Genomic DNA, 14,869 nt, shown 5'->3' on the forward strand with positions numbered 1-14,869 from the left:
TAATATGTAGTATCCTAGAAAAGATACAACCTAATTCAATGTTAGGAAATCATCAATGGCAGTAAAGATGAGGGCACTATCCAAGGAGAGTCTGCCGATCAAAAACACTGAAGAAGGTCCAGTTAGACAGCACACCACAGTTTTCACTGGATTTTGGCCAAGAAATTAGAGTAGAAACAGGTAAGTCTCTGGATGCATCTACACTGTAGAATTAATGCAGTTTGACATCAGTTTATCCACCATGGCTGAATGCTATTGAATCATAGGAGTTGGAGTTTTACCAGGTCTGCATTCTTCTCTGCCAAAGAGTGCTGGTACATCACCAAACTACAACCCCAATTGAACCATGGCAGTAAAGTATTGTCAAAATGCATTAATTCTACATTGTGATCCATTCTCCGTCTTGCTAACAATGCACAAGGGAGCCAACTAGGTTTCAAAAAAAATGCTTAACACCAGATGTAATTGATAGTGACATAAACCTGAAACTGTGTTTATCCAACTAAGTTCATTAACAAGGGAGAGTAGTTATCATAAGTAATCTATTTTCAAATCTCTATGATTTTTTTGGCATTTGTTTTAGGACCTTTTCACGCGGGGCGTTTTTGCCCTGTTTTGTCGCTTTTAATTGTGGCAAGGACTGGGCCTGCCATGTGCCATCACACAATGCATGGCAGGCCCTGCTCACATTCCTCCCAAAGTGGAGGAGAAGGGATGAAAGATGCTTTCTCCTCCACTATGAGGAGGAAAGTGTAGTTTGAGTAGCTCTGCCGGAGCTACCTGTACTTTCCTCCCCTTTTTGCCATGTGATAACAGAAAGGGCAGAGAGGCAACACATGTTGCCCTGCGTTGCAGCCCTTTCTGCCATCTCATGAGTGGAGGGAAAAGATGCCAAAGCACTCTCTCTCGTCCCCTCCAGTGATGAGGTGAGGAGAGAGGGCACGTGAGTGCCATGAGCCCCTCCCTCACACCTTTCCTTTTACCGGCCATATGAAGAGGTACCTTGATGAATTTAAGCTCATTGTAGGCTGGTCAACAATGTTCTAACTATGTTATGTGTAAATAAAAAAAGAAACTACAACCAACTTGAACTTTCTGCAGGTACATTTGCCTATGTCCTCCAGCATGAACACATTGGTGCCTCTATACTCATGCAGGTGGTTACTATAACAAGACGACAGATAACAAATACTGTAAATTATCAAGTTTAATGAAACACAAAAACAATCTGTTTCTGTGCGTAAGCTTCTATGTAAGTCTGTTCTCCTTTGAAATGGAGGAGGGTTTCAAGAAATTTAGCAGTTTTGTTAGGCTTTCTACACCTTCCCCATGCCCTGAATTGGACCAGAAGTTGAATCTCGATGTCCAAACAATGCCCAGAGTTTTTTTTGTTCTTAGCACAAGATATGAAACAGGGATGAATGGAAATTTGTCATTTGATGTGTCTTGTAAATCTTTTATATGTCATTGTATTGAATTGCAGAGTAAGGAACAAATTCCTTGTCCTGAGCACACACAGAAAATGAGGCATCTTTGGTAAGAACATTACAAACACCATCTGCTGCAATGAAATTCCACTTAGCAATTATTGCTGCTGGTTTCTCCTGAGTCATAAATACCCTGTTCCCATTATTCCACAGCCATGCTCCATTATGGAACACTTAATGACTTCTTCTTTGGAGGCCACATGCACAGCTCTCTGTATCCATGGATGCTGAATGCATGGATTCAGCTATCCATGCCTTGAATTTCTTTTTAAAAATACTTTGACTTTTCCACTTTATATAAGGGACACCATTTCACTGTGTCATTGTATATAATGGGACTTCAGCCTAAAAATATTCTGCTATCAACAATGGGTCCTGGAACTAAAACCAGCAGACACCAAGGTCTCATTGTATGTTGTTACATCAGGTGGACATTGCCAATTTATCCTCTGTCCATAAAGAAAAGATTAAAGTCTCATGAAATATAAGAACTTTACACAGTTATTGGTAGCAGGGTGGCACTGTGGCTCAAATATCCATGCATGAAAAAAAGTTTAAACTAGGACAAATCTACAAGATTTTGATAAACAGTTACTCCTGATAAACAGTTCATCCCATACTAATGGGCAGTCTGATGGGATATGTATTCCATGTGATTCATGCCTAATGAGAGCTACTACAGAAAGGACTGTGGAAGTCATTCACTCTAGTCTTTTTCGGAGCCAATTTGGAGACATTTTACATGACAGGCATAAATAAATAGGGGATTCATCCATGTATATCCATCACTTGATAGCTTCAGCATCAAAAGATGACCTCCTCCATGAAGGAACCATCAGATATATAACATGCAGAGATGTATATAATGTATATAGATGTGTCACTAGAAATATAACATGCACAGATGCACCACTGAAGATATACATAGATGTGTCACTGGAGATATAACATGCACAGATGAAGCACCACAGATATGACATGCATAAATGAAACCACCATTAGAGATCACTGGTACAACACACACCAAACTTTTCCTTAAATTAAAAGAGATTCCTGTCAACAGAAATAATCAATCACATTCAGCTATCGGTCATTGACTATTGAGAAATAAAGGATCAGTCAAGTAATGAGAAATCAGTTGATGAACATGCATAGATGAAGCAGGAGATTTACATTCAGATATCCTATAAAATTAAAAAGGTAGTGACAATAGAAATGGTTTCAAACATGAGCTTTGTGAGTTCTCTCGACAAAGGGACAGTAACCTGGATCACAAACAAAAGATTGCATATATCATTGTTTCGATGTCCGACTAGAATTCTTTTGATGTTGCTTGCTAATGCAGATATTGCCATTTGTGTCTTATACACCTGTGGCCTTGAAATAAAGTTGTTATAGCAACAGGCTGAAATGTTATAGAGCTTTGATTCCTCAGCTATAGTGTAATGGCTATAAATAATTACACACAAAAGAGTTTAAAAGCTTATACATATCTTTGTGCATCAAACCGTGAAATAATGGACAGAAAGATCATTTCCAAAAGGAATTGAATCTTAGAGATGTGACTTCAGAGATATGCATTATTAAGAGACATTATTAATATACCTAGACTCAAAGGTGAGATAATCCTTTATATTTCCATAGTGAAAGGAAGTTGTTCTATAAGAAAGAAGTGTATACAAACACATACATTTTCAAGACTTTGCTTCCTTGTTTGCGTAAATCCCTCCTCAATACTTTTTGTTGCGAAAGAGATAATAATGGCTCATAATTTGAACTTGGTCGACAATCTATCACCATGCCTTGGCCAAAAATGTTGAAAATTTACTCTATCTCAAAGAAAGGGGTTTTTAAACAAGTCAAAAGGATATTTCTGGATTGGCTAGACTCTCACACTTTGAAATACATCTTCATGCCTGAATTAGGGACAGACAGGTTTAAAAATGAAAGGGCAATGCTGGAGATGCCATCAATATTATGCATTTGCTTTCAGAAGGAGAGGCAGGAAGAAATATCAGGAAGCTTTTCTTCCCATCCAGACCACCATACTTAGAAAAGGTTTTAAGAGAACATATTTTTACCGAACATGGTTTGTGAAGGTGACATTCACCATTACAAATTAATAATTAACAAATGATATTTCCAAACAAACCCAGAATGTCAAGAGTTCCATTCACAGTGAACCACTGAATCTTTGTAATCAGGTAGAGAAATGATGAATGGAGATCTAATACATAAGTAATAGCCATAATGCTCAAGGGTCAAAGAGAAAACAAAAAATAGAATTAATAAATTGTATTGGAAGCAAGTGGCCAATACAAGGGTAGGCAATTGCTATTGTTCACTAAACATTATTACAATGCAGAAGAATGCATTTCTAGAATTTGACGCACACTATGAAACTAAACAATGATGTTGCTATTAAAATGCCGAACCTTAAAATTTAATAATAATAATAATAAAACTTTATTTATACCCTGCCACCATCTCCCCAACGGGGACTCGGGGCGGCTTACATGGGGCCATGCCCAAGACAATACAATAAACCATAACATAATACAATTAAATAATACATTACATAAAATAAACAGTACAACATAAGATCAAAACAGCAATATAACACGAGCGGGCCGCATGAATACTACATTTAAAAACTAGATTAAAAATTAAAACTCTGGGTGAGAAAGGGATCAGAATAAAACATCAGATAGTGAACCAGTCTAGAGGATAAATATCGGGGGGGAGTAGCATAGAACATTTACTCTCCGAAAGCACACCGGAAGAGCCATGTTTTTAAATCTTTCCTGAAGGCTAAAAGGGTGGGGGCTTGCCTGATTTCAATGGGCAGCGAGTTCCACAAGCGAGGGGCCACCGCAGAGAAGGCCCTCTCCCTTGTTCCTACAAGGCGAGCCTGAGATATAGGTAGTGGCGACAGGAGGGCCTCCCCCGATGATCGGAGAGGTCGGGCAGGTTTATGGTAGGAGATACGGTCACGAAGGTAGGCGGGTCCCAAACCGTTTAGGGCTTTATAAATGATGGTCTGCACCTTGAATTGGGACCGGAAGATGAACGGCAGCCAGTGGAGCTCCTTAAACAGGGGAGTAGATCTCTCCCTGTAACTCGCCCCCGTTATTAGTCTGGCGGCCGAACGTTGGACCAACTGTAACTTCCAGGCCGTCTTCAAGGGAAGCCCCACGTAGAGCGCATTACAGTAGTCCAGTCTAGAGGTAACTAATGCATGCACCACCGTGGTCAAGTCAGACTTCACGAGGTATGGTCGCAGTTGGCGCACAAGTTTGAGTTGTGCAAAAGCCCTCCCGGCCACCGCCGACACCTGCGCTTCAAGCGTCAGCGCTGAATCCAGGAGGACCCCCAAACTGCGGACCTGTGATTTCAGGGGGAGTGCGACCCCGTCCAGCACATGTTGCCACCCAATACCCCGATCCGACGAGCGACTGACCAGGAGGGCCTCTGTCTTGTCAGGATTGATCCTCAGCTTGTTCCTCCTCATCCAGTCCGCCACAGCGGCCAGGCACTGGTTCAGCACCCGAGGGGCTTCCTTGGAGTCAGGTGGGAACGAGTAGTGGATTTGTGTGTCATCTGCGTAGAGATGGCAACACCCTCCAAAACTCCGGATGACCTCTCCCAGCGGTTTCATGTAGATGTTAAAAAGCATGGGGGATAAAATAGACCCTTGCGGGACTCCACAGGTCAAAGGCCAGGGGTCCGAGCAGGTGTCCCCCAGCTTCACCATCTGGGAACGGCCCTCCAGGAAGGACTGGAGCCACTGCAAAACAGTGCCACCGAGTCCCATCCCGGAGAGCCTCCCCAGAAGGATACCATGGTCGATGGTATCGAAAGCCGCAGAGATGTCCAGGAGAACCAGCAGGGTCACACTCCCCCTGTCCAGTTCCCTGCGGAGGTCATCCACCAAGGCGACCAAAGCCGTCTCAGTGCTGTGCCCAGGCCTGAAGCCAGACTGCGAGCGGTCCAGAAAATCAGTGTCATCGAGGAACTCCTGGAGCTGCGTGGCCACCACCCGCTCCAGAACCTTGCCCAAAAACGGGAGGTTGGAAATTGGTCTGTAGTTACATACAGATGGGTCTAGCGAGGTCTTTTTTAGTAACGGTTTTACCACCGCTTGCTTAAAACAAGATGGAAATGACCCCTGACCCAGGGAGGCATTTATTATAGCCACAAACCAATCCAACAACCCCTCTTTGGCCTGCTTAACCAGCCAAGAGGGACAAGGATCCAGAGCACAAGTGGTCGCCCTCACAGACCCAAGAATCCCCTCCACGTCATCCGGAAGAACAAGCCGGAAAGAATCCCACAAAATCGGACAGACAGGTGCCTCGGTTACCTCCGCTGGAACTACAATTAAGCTGGAGTCCAACTCATGGCGTATCTGAGCAACTTTGCCTGCAAAGTGGTGCGCAAAATCGCTGCACCTAGTTGCCAAGTCATCAGGAAGCCCCTGGGTCTCAGGAGGCCGCAGGAGCTCCCCAACAACTCGGAACAACTCCGATGGCCTGTTGGCCGCAGACGCTATGCGGGCAGTCGTGAAAGCTTTCCTGGCTGCTCGCAGAGCCACGGAGTAAGCCTTAATAGCGGCTTTAGCCCGTGCTTGGTCAGACACATCGCGAGATTTCCTCCAGATGCACTCTAGTCCCCTCCTCGCACGCTTCATCACAGCCAGCTCCTCAGTGAACCAAGGAGTCGACATGACTCTACGCAGCGAAAGAGGACGTTCGGGAGCGATCGTGTCAAGTGCCCTTGTCAGCTCACTATTATAGCGATCAGCCAGGACATCGACAGGATCGCCAGTCTCCAGAACAGGAAGATCCCCAAGAGACCTCAGGAGTCCATCCGGATCCATCAGCCTCCTGGGGTGGACCATCTTAATGGGTCCACCACCCCTGCGGAGGTTAGAAGACACGGCGAAACTCAAACAGATCAGATGATGGTCAGACCATGACAATGGAAGAATATTTTGCTCTTCCACTCTGACTGTCCCACCGTCCACAATGAAGACGAGGTCCAGCGTGTGTCCCGCCTGATGTGTGGGCCCAGATATAACTTGAGTCAGCCCCATGGTCGTCATGGCAACCATGAAATCCTGAGCTGCACCTGTCAAAGAGGTCTCGGCATGAATATTAAAGTCCCCCAAAACTATGAGTTGTTGGGAGACCAGGGCCGAATTGGAGACCACTTCTGCTAGCTCGGAGAGAGAGACTGCTGGGTCGCGGGGTGGACAGTACACCAGCAGAATCCCCAAGCTGTCTCGGGCTCCCACCTTCAGGAAGACACACTCAAACCTCGAAGACTGCGGAACGGCGCATCTGATCAGGGTGATGGACTGCCGAGCAATCACCGCGACTCCTCCTCCCCGCCCCCCAGCCCTGGCCTGCTGATGCACCCCGAAACCTGGTGGGCACAGCTGAGTGAGATTCACACCACCCTGCTCGTCCAACCACGTCTCGGTGATGCATGCCAGATCCGCCCCCTCATCCAGGATCAAATCCTGGATAACAGCTGTTTTACCGTTGACGGATCTGGCGTTCAAAAGCAGGACCTTAAGGCTGGGAGGTCTGTCCTGAAGACTACCACACCTATTCCTCTCCAGGGTCACAAAAACTCTGTTGCGCTTCTCCCTGGGTCGAAAGTGACCGTTCTTCCTTCTCCCCCAAACCACCTCAATGAGACCCTGCCCGTGGAAACCCTCTCCCCCCTGGAGAGATGACTGATTGAGGTTGCCCATTGAAGGGGATAGTCAGCTGTCCTGAGATAGAAAATCACCAGCAATACTTGGTTGTTTAAAGGAGGGGCCTATCTCCGCTGGTGTAGGAGGAAAGGAGTCATCTAACAGATCATCATCTAGCGTGGGAAGGGGGCTAGGCACTAATGATGTCTGAGAACGGGACTGAGAGGTAACATAGACATGGCCTAAACCTGGGGGATCTTGTCTACCAAGATTCTGCCTGATGTCCAGGGGGCGAATCAATGGGTCTACTAGTACCCTCCTGAGAGTAATGCCCCACTGTTGAAGTTTGGGCCTATACAAAAACAATTCCTCCATCAGTGTTCTGTCTTCCAATCCAATGAGAAGACAAATGGAGCGGTTCCAGGACTGATAGTCTCTACGAAGCCAGTCGATAGTCTTGATCTTCACTTTCGACCAGCTTAAAGATAGAATTTGTGAGAGAGATGTCCGGACCGCTCGCTTAGATGTCCATCTTCCTCTGTTCAATAGTGAGTCTTGCACTTCCACTGCCACCTTATTAGTTCGCAACAGATGTTGGGAATTGCAGTAAGTGTCCAGGGAGTGTCCAAACAGTTCTGGGGACAGCGTGTTGTTTGTCCTCTGAGAGACTCTATTAGTTTCCTTCCGGCCGTCCCTCCCCTGACTCTGACTCTCTTCCCCAGATAAAGACTCCACCCCATCCCTGGCCCCTTCCAAGCCTGACCTATTGCCTTCCTTCTGCTCCTCTAGCTTTTTTCTTCCCTGGCTTTCCAGAGCATTTAATTCCTCATTAATATTAATAAAGCTGGTTGGTACAGTTTGTATAATGTCTATAGGAGAAGGATTCTTCACCATTAGGGAAATTCCTTTGAAAAAATTTAGTGTTGTGGTTCAGTATTGTTATCTAAGGCTTGATCTACACAGCCATATAATCCAGGTTCATAATGTGGATTAATTGCATTGAAAGGGGTTATATTAATCCACATTCTGAAACTATATTATATGGCAGTGAAGATCCAGCCTAAGTCTCCCAAGAACAGTCTAGCAAATGAAATAGGCACTAAGCAGAGCAATCCTTGTGCATGATAAGAAGCAATCCTAACACTTCCTGGTAGTTTTCCAAACTTTTGCTGCATCTATAGCAAAAATGAAAAAGTATCTGACACTCACAAAACCTTCTCTATTTTTGAAAATCATTTTTCTCCCATTGCAAAAATTAGGACTCAAGGCAGCTACGGATAAAAGGTTTTCCCTGACATTAAGTCTAGCCATGTCCGACTTGGGGAGTTGGTGCTCATCTCCATTTCTAAACTGAAGAGCTGGTGTTGTCTCTAGACACCTCCAAAGTCATGTGGCCGGCATGACTGTGTTGAGCACTGTTACCTTCCCACCAAAGCAGTATCTATTGATCTACCCACATTTGAATGTTTTCGAAATGCTAAGTTGGCAGAAGCTGGAGCTAACAGCAGGAGCTCATCCCGCTCCCCAGATTTGAACCCCCAACCTTTCGGTCAGCAAGTTCAGCACCTCTGTGGTTTAACCTGCTGCGCTATCGGGGGCCCTGCAGCTATGGATAACCTGTGCTCTTTTCCCCTTTCCTGACATAAGATAGATGAAAGTTATGGAGGAGATCTATAGGAGCAGAGAGTTGAAGTTCAAATCCTTAAAAATTATATTGACCCTTGAATTGTGAGACCTGTTTCTACTTTATGTCCCAGGTTGGCGGGGAATCTATGCGGGAAAACAGGAAGATCCAAGTTCAGGTTCTTCAAAGCGACATGGACCCTTGGATTAGGAGAACAACCCTCTGGCTGTTTGGGCACTCTCCCTGGTGACCATGGACTGTGCAGTCAACGCATTCCTGTGTTAAGCCTTTCCTGTCTTGAGAAAATATATACTGAGCAACTGGTCATGGCTTTGAACTTTCAGCACACATACTACTCGATGCACAGACCTTGGCAGTCTTTAAGCTTATTTTGTGTGTGCTTTTGGAATGCACTAAAAATGTAATGAATAGAAATGATTGAGGTGCTTCCTCCCCTCCAAAGGTGAACTCAGAATGAACTGCCCTACCAAAATGATAACTTCACAATTGCTAAAAGCACCTTCCTTGGTGTGTTCATTTTTTTTTTGCAAGCTTACTTGACATTTTCTTTCTAGGCTGAATAGTAAAGGCAAGTTCACATATGTGATCAGCAACTTCTTTTCCCCACAATATGTTTGCAATTTGCAGAAGGGCTGAATTTATGGAGCTCTAATCCATGTGTGTCTTCCTTGTGGATATTGGGAGTGCGAAGGAGAGAGGCCATTTGCCAATATGAGCCAGGCTTGGGTGGCTAATTTAAGCATAATCAATAGGTGTATATCTAATGCTGTTTTTGGCCAGAGAAAGTGAAACCACGGCGGATCAGGTTCTATCCCCTTCCGGCAGCTCCCCAGCCTGGAATAGAAATCCCATTACATAAGTGGAAATCCACTTGTGTCCCATGGAAAGGTGCCCAAAGAGGTTTAATTATGAACTGTTGTAAATTAGCATGGATTTTTTTCCCTGAAATTTGTCCACCAGGGGGCATTCAGAAATTCATTTATATGTCCTTTCACAATGTCTGGAATATTATGGAAAAAAACCCCAAAAAACCCTAAACATCTCCCAAGCTAATTAACTGGCCTGCAAAGATTTTAAACTCCACTGGTGCTTTCATTCGAAATTATTATGAAAAAGTGCACTTCTTTATTTTATTTTATTTTATTTTATTTTTGGTGCTCCCTATCTCACCCACAGTTTTGTGCCTATAATTTACATACCAAGTCAGATTTGTTTCTCTGTTACAAAGACACAGTGACGTTGACACTGCTAAAAAATTGTATTCATATTCCATAAATGAAATCAAATTTTTAAAAACATCAGTTAATGTCAATTTTCTGTTTCCTCTGTATTTTTTCCAAAGATATGGCTGATGCAGGGGAGGGATCTTCACACGTACACCATCATCTAAATAAAAATGTGGCTATCATATTGGCCAAAACTAATACACAAAATGGAGCCCCTGATAGCACAGCAGGTTAAACCGCTGAGCTGCTGAACTTGCTGACCAAAAGATTGACAGTTCAAATCCGGGGAGCAGGGTGAGCTCCCGCTGTTAGCCCCAGCTTCTGCCAACCTAGCACTTTGAAAACATGCAAATGTGAGTAGATCAATAGGTACCGCTCCAGCGGGAAGCTAACAGTGCTCCACGCAGTCACACAGGCCACATGACCTGGAGGTGTCTACAGACAACGCCAGCTCTTCAGCTTAGAAATGGAGATGAGCACCAACCCCCAGAGTCGGACATGACTAGACTTAACGTCAGGGGGAAACCTTTACCTTTACCTAATACACAAAATACATTATTTCAGAAAATGAAAAATATATTTTAAATGGAATTCAAACTGCTTTTAAATTAACATTCACCATGTCTACCTCCACAGAAGTGAGCCCTATTAGTTCTGTTCATCATATAATAGATTCAGTTGCATCAGTTCCATCATTCAATCTTTCCTGATATCTATTGCCTAAGATGGTCTTTCTTGTTGGATAATAATGCTTATATTTTTTTCATCTCCTTGAAGTAAAGCATAATAGATCTCTGCATTGTCCTACATATATGTGGTTTTAATGAAATGGCTGATAGATGCATCAAAACCTCACCAAATTTTAAATTCAGCTTTAACATCTCAAGGAAAATAAAACCTTGTGATCCTTTATCATTCCATTCCCATAAATTGGCTTTTAATGTCAATTTCTGAGAAGATGACTGTGAGCTTCAAAAGATTGTGTAATGCATTTTGCACTTTTTGGTTGGCTTAATAAAGGTATTACTGCAACATGTCTTTTGGATTTTACTACATTTTATTGAATTTCCAACACAACTACTCTTGCATATCGTATATCCTTTGGAAGCAGTACTGTCCATGCTAATTAATGGTAAAATGTTGGGGACAAGTTAATTTGTTAATTGAAACAATGAGTTTTTGAAACAGTAATAATTAGATAATTAGTTTTTTTGTGTCAGGGGCAACTTGAGAAACTGCAAGTCACTTCTGATGTGAGAGAATTGGCCGTCTGCAAGGACATTGCCAGGGGGCACCTGGATGTTGATGTTTTACTATCCCTGTGGGAGGCTTCTCTCATGTCCCGGCATGGGGAGCTGGAGCTGACAGAGGGAGCTCACCAACTCTCCCTGGATTCTAACTGCCAACCTGTCAGTCAGCAGTCCTCCTGGCACAAGGGTTTAATCCATTGCACAACTGGGGGCTAAAATGCTAGATTAACCCCTTGAGGTATCCTTGCCCCATAGTATGAAATCCTGGTATTTTTTATTTAGTGAAATACTTAGAAATCTCTGCTGTAATTTAAGGGACACACTAGGACTCTTTAGCAGAAAATCCTAAATAACCTATTAAACTATGAATCCCAGTTATTCAGTAAGATGTATAGGTTCACTTTTAATATTAGAAAAGGAATATATATGTAAATCTGCCCTTTCCACTGTAAGGTAGTGAAAAAGAGAAGATTGAGTGCATGAGAGTTCATAGCACATAGTAAGAGCTCAGCTCAGAATAGCAACATATAAATTAGTCTGTTTTTTTTTTCTGGTCTGTATAACCTTCCCTGTATATTTAATTCAGAGTTCGGACATGTTTATTTTGTAGGATGACAACTGCCTACACCCTATGCTGCCCATTTTTGAAGTAATGTGTTGCAAACAAAAAAAAGGAGAGGCTGGTATTCAGAAAGCATCCATCACAGTCTTACAGATTAGAAAGAGATACAGAAATTTGAGAAAGGTCTGCTACTTTGGGGGCTGGCTACCCTCCCGCACAAATGTCTCCTAGTTCAAATAGCTACTGTAAAACTTTCCCTTGCTTGAAATGATGCTCCTCAATGCCAAGTTGATGAAATTGCTATCCAGGATGGAGTCCTGAATGAACATAACAACTTGGCCCATATCATATACCAGGTTGCATGATATTCAGTTAAAATGTAATCTTTTCAGCTTTTTCCATGGGGTTCTCTGCTTATCCGTAGACAAAATCAATGGTTGTTGCCTGCTAAAGTAGCAGATCTGTAGTGGTCTTTCAGGATGCCATCCCTTTGGCCAGGTCCACAGTCTACAGGGTTTGAGCAAGGAAGAAAGCTGAAAGAAGTTAGGGCTCTGTTGGTGTGCCACATACATTCACCCTTTCTGAGCTAGCTAGAGTTGGTTTGGGGTGAAATTGGAATCCTCTTCATTTGTGGCACTGCAGTTGTTGTGATGGAGTCTTCAAGTAGAGATCCTACTAGTTGTATTAGAACAAGCAGGAAAACTGCTCGTGAGCAAGACTCTGATGAGGAGCAACAAAGGAAGAGAATCTGGGAAATACTTCTGGAGCCCTCTGATGATGATACCTTTGAGGGTTTTGAAGGGGATTGTGGGACTGGGAGTCAGGAGGATGGGATGTCAGACTCTGGGAGTAAGGTGATGGATTGGACTAAGGTTCAGGAGATCCGGGAGATTCTTGAAGAGCCCACAAGCAGTGGTACATTTGAGGGATGTCACGGAGAAGATACAGATGGATCCTGGGGAGTTATGGGTTTGGATAGAAGGTGGTCTGACTGGAGAGATCGTAGAAGGGCTTCAGCTGGAGGTGGGGAGTTGGGTGACTCCAGCTCTGATGAGGATTTGCAGCAACCAGCTGTGGATGGGGCGTTGGCTGGCTCAAGTTCAGAGGACGACTTGTAGATAAAATTAAGTTTATTGCTAATGTAACTTTGCAATCGGCAAGGTGTTTGTTGGGCGCTTTTGGGATCTCTGTTTCAGAAGACGTGTTTGGAAGACTGTTTTGGGACCTGCCGGCTTACCTCCGTCGCTTTGGCTCTTTGTGTTTACCTTGGACTGGAATTCAGTGACTGTGACTTCTTCCTGATGACCTGGACTGCAATTTGGTGACTGTGACTTCTCCCTGACGACTTGGACTGGAACTTGACACCTGTGACTTCTCCCTAACAATGCGGACCGGACGTTGCAGCTGTGACTTCTCCTTTACAACGTGGTTTTGCTTTAGCAACGTTTTGGGGCATTGCGTGGCCATTGGTCACTGTGGGTTACTGCTGGTAGCTTTCATGTGTTTGTTTAGCTCCAACCAGCAGGTGGAGCGAGTTTCCAGCCTTTTCAACTAAATTTGTTTTAATCTGGATTATTTCCCAGGATAATCCAGATTATATCCCAAGTTTGGGTCTTTTGAGTTCTTTTTGGATATTGTTACCTCACACTGAAGAGAAAGTGTTTTGAGCCCCCTTTTGGTTGTTTCTTAGGCTCTTTTGTGTTGTTTTTGCAATAAACTGAGTAGTTTATATTGGCTGGTGTCTGACTCGTAACAGCAGTACATCAAGATTCAATGGATTTTATTATGGTAGGCAAACCTGCCTTGAAGCTAGACAGACACTTTTGGTGATGGTCTCTATCGCTCAACACATTGTGTTTCTTGCTGATGGTCTGCCTCCTCTCTGTGTTTGATTCATCTCCAGCTATTGTTTAGTGAAACCCATCAATAACTGGCAATCCCACAATGTTCCCATCACACAAGTGCACCTGGGTACATTTCAATTCTGTGTCAGCATGCTGGAGATGGGATTCTCCTCCTGTCCCACTCTCCCCTTCCTGAGCTGTTTATTTAATATTTTCATGTAACAGTTGGGTCTTTTGGGGTTTTTTTTGTTTATTTGTGCTGGAAGCGTGGAATTGCTATATGTATTTATAGCAATTTCACACAGGCTATACAGAAGTATAATCACAGGACCACAGACTGGCAATTAGCCACAACTGTGCAAATGAAGAGAGATGTGATAATGAAAGTGTCCAACTCTTTCAATGATTGCATGACTACCATGGAACAACAGCTTTGTACAACAAAATCCTATAGCCTGCTTATTTATATAAGGTAAAAACGACACCCACCCCCTTAAAATTAGTGACATTAAACAAGTATTTCTTGATGAATAACAACATGGGAGGATAATTGTGTTATCCATTTTGAGGTAATGGCAACAGTCCTCATTAACCATGAAATTAATACCTTGCAAATAATATCATTACATATAACATATTACTTTCATGCTTTATTTGGGCATTACTTATGCAGATTAACTGACTGCTGCAGGACCTACTGTCAGTTTTGTAGTATAGTAAGCTAAGCTTACCTAAGTTTTACATACCAGTGCTTCCTTAAGGTGTGAAAAGAAAACTATACAACCATAAATTTCTTTAAATTGCAAGTGTAACTCAATGCTCTGGGATGAGTGAATAATTCATGTAATAAAGAAGAACTTGGTGTCAGACAATTGGCTTTCAAAATACACTTCATGCCAAAATAATTGTTAATTGGTGGTGGTGATGCATAGTATTTAATATTCATCACAAGATCTTTGAGAACTTCCCAAGAGAAAAGGCTGCTGGAAGATTCTCGGTGCTAAAAACTCACCCTTCTTCAACATAAGCAAATCTAATTGCCTTGTTTTTGTGTAGACCCAAAGGGTGCTCAGGATTATTTACTCTGAGTTTCTAAAGGATAAAATATTCCAGGGACATGTGCTGTTTTGACAGACATTACAAATACATAT

Source organism: Anolis carolinensis, chromosome 3 (assembly GCF_035594765.1).
Source record: "Anolis carolinensis isolate JA03-04 chromosome 3, rAnoCar3.1.pri, whole genome shotgun sequence".
Classification (NCBI taxonomy): domain Eukaryota; kingdom Metazoa; phylum Chordata; class Lepidosauria; order Squamata; family Dactyloidae; genus Anolis; species Anolis carolinensis.